This window comes from Peromyscus californicus, unplaced genomic scaffold (genome assembly GCF_007827085.1).
Source record: "Peromyscus californicus insignis strain IS unplaced genomic scaffold, ASM782708v3 Scaffold_6__1_contigs__length_162567912, whole genome shotgun sequence".
Taxonomy (NCBI): Eukaryota; Metazoa; Chordata; class Mammalia; order Rodentia; family Cricetidae; genus Peromyscus; species Peromyscus californicus.
The window spans coordinates 60,396,627-60,399,591 of record NW_026294584.1 but is presented as its reverse complement, the minus strand read 5'-3'; the positions used below and the strand labels follow the sequence as shown (position 1 = coordinate 60,399,591).

Genomic DNA, 2,965 nt, shown 5'->3' with positions numbered 1-2,965 from the left:
TTGGAGGGGGGCGCTGTATCTTTTGGGGAAACAGAAAATTTTAGGATCATGGAGTAGTCCGTAAGGCTGTATCGTCTGAGCCAGTTGCCTTGAAACCATTCTGGATGTTGGATCATCTGGGCCTTGGTGTCACCTTTTAGGGGGTCTTGGCTGGTCAAACTTGATGTATCTTAATCTGGAACAAATCCATAGCCTCTGGCTTTCTGTGGGAACAAAAGTAGAATCTCCTTTCCAAAGCAACATATCCTTATATCTAAATTTTGAAGTCAAGGTACCTTTAAAATACACATTTTGGCATAACTCAACAGCTTTTATAATGCAATGTTTTTTTGGAGTTAAAAATCCCAAAGACAACACAATCCAGATTCTCTGTGTAATATTTATCTTTACGTGGCTTATTTTTTATATTAATTTTATTGTCTCTTTAAAGACTTTATTTTTTAAAATTATGTATTTGTTTTTATACTGTATATATTATCTTTTTTTGTCTCTTTAAGCCTATGTATATTTTACACATATTTTAAACTATTACATCTGAATCTGTCTTATTGTGAGTCTATTGCTTTAAGCTGCAGCAGCTGTGGCTGCTGGCTCCGCCCACCTCAGCTTCCCAACATGGCGGGGGTATTACCGCCAGCTCTGGGAGCCATCGTGGGTTCATGCCTTTATCCAAGCAGCGTGCAGCCCAGAAACCTCCCCTTTTGCCCTGCACCAGCAAAGGCTAAATCCATCATGCAGCTCAAAATGCCATTTGTAAAGGTCTCATTCCTGCCATACTGCAGATCGAGCGCACACGCCAGTAGCTCAAACTGGCAGCTGCCGCTCATTTGAGAGAGACAATTAGGAGCTGTTTTTAGCTCCGTTTTAGAATCTTTTTTTTTAGTTTTTAGGTGGAAACTCTTGCCCCACGTTGGGCGCCATATGTAGCTAAAGTTTTCCTGCCTGGCCCACAGTCAGGATAAATCTCTGCCACCCGCCAGTCCCACAACCGCTCAAACCCGACCAAGTAAACACAGAGACTTATATTGGTTTCAAACTGTATGGCCATGGCAGGCTTCTTGCTAACTGTTCTTACAGCTTAAATTAATCCATTTCTATTAATCTATACCTTGCCACGTGGCTTGTGGCTTACCAGTACTTTACATCTTCCTTGTCCTGATGGCGGCTGGCAGTGTCTCTCCGACTCAGCCTTCCACTTCCCAGCTCTTTTCTCCTCCTTGTCAGTGATTTATTTATTGACCAATCAGCAACACATTTGACATACGGACCATCCCACAATGATGTCATTATATTTGCAAATCATTTAGGCATTTGTTCAGCACTACTATTCATATGCTGATCCATATACCTGCAAGTAACAGATTGCTGGATAGAATGTTTTATCTGCAATTTTCCTACAGATAGTGAAAATGTTTCTGTATTTCTTGTTCCCTCTATTTGAGTTGGATAATTCTTCAAGTCCCTAGGGAAAGTGAGGTGGGAACTTCTGGGTTTTAGTAGAGAAGATTTTCCCCAGGAATAACTTGCTACCTTGGGGCCTCAAAGAATAAGAGGGAGACAAAGACAGAAGGATAAGCATATGGGAAGCTTGCATCAGTCCACATGTTCTGCAGAGTTCTTATGTGAACCCTGACTGGTGTGTTACCATAATAACTTTCTCTTCTTGAGCCCTGGCACTTAGCAGAAATTCCCCTTTGTCATAATGTACCATGTTTATGAATTCCATTGGAGTCTATCTTGCTAATATTTTGTTAGGATTTGGCATTGATAATTGTATGTGAGATTTACTTGCATTTCTTCAATCATTGTCAACTTTGACCTGTGAATTTCATTTGCCTCCTAGAAAGCACATGAAAGCCCTCTTTCCTTCCCTGGGTTCTGGGGAGCAGCCTAGCATTGGGGTTTTCCAGTCACCCAGGGTCTAATGGAATAAAATTGTTCTGAGAAGCTGTGAGGAGCTGTGCATTTTGATAAGGAACTTTAGAAGTAATTTGTGATGTCTCTCATGGTTCCCTGGACTATCTCACTGGCTGAATCCGGTGTGTCTTGTACTCCCACCCTGGGCCTCATGCCATAATTCTTGTACTGGGGCTGGACCACCACACAGTGGAAGAGCAAGAAACTGTTTTTAGATTCAAAGCTATTTTTGGGGAGACAGCCATGAAGTACATGATTATTTTGTTCACCCGCAAAGATGAGCTATAGGACCAGCTCCTAAATGACTTCATAGCAGACTCAGAAGCAAACCTAAAAAGCATCATCAGGGAGTGTGATGGCCGTTGCCTGGCCATCAACAAGAAAGCAGAGGAGGCTGAGAGGGAAGTGCAGGTGCAGGAGCTGGTGCATCTGGTGGAGGCCATGGTGCAGAGAAATGGTGGAGTCTACTTCTCCGAAGCCATTTACAAGGACGCAGGGCAAAGGCTGAAGAGAGAAGTGGAGATCTTGAGGAAACTTTACACTGTTCAAAAAGAGAATGAAGTTAGAATAGTACAGGAAGAGTATGCTTTCGGGAAATATAGTACTCAGAAAAAAGAGGAAATAATACAAATAATTAGGGGAAAATATGACAAGAAGGTAAAACATGAGGCAGAGAAAACATACTCAGCCAGATTGTTGAAGGACTTAAGAAAATTCTCTTGATAATGTGGCAGGTTTTTAAGTAGTCTGTATATTTTTTTCATTCACTCTGAGCATTTTTCTCTCCGTCTCATTCCCTACCATTCTCCCTGCTGGCCCTTTCCTACCGCCACCAACTTAAGAGACAGCAGAACCAGGAATTCGCTGACTCAGCGTCAAGACTCAGTGTTGCACACTCCACATTCAGCTCCCTCTGCTAGCCTGCCTGCCTTGCCCACTCTGATGGACTGAAATGTCTCTGTAACCAGGAGCCAAAATAAACATTGCTCGCTTAAGTTGCTTCTGTGAGCTCCTTGTCACACTAGAAGGAAACGTAAAATATAGCCCT

The 2,965-nt window shown here is 42.4% G+C and overlaps 1 pseudogene; it reads left to right on the top strand.

The window, feature by feature from the left end:
- The first annotated feature begins 2,034 nt into the window (after positions 1-2,034).
- Positions 2,035-2,663, top strand: LOC128099539 (GTPase IMAP family member 7-like; annotated as a pseudogene).
- The last annotated feature ends 302 nt before the right edge of the window (positions 2,664-2,965 follow it).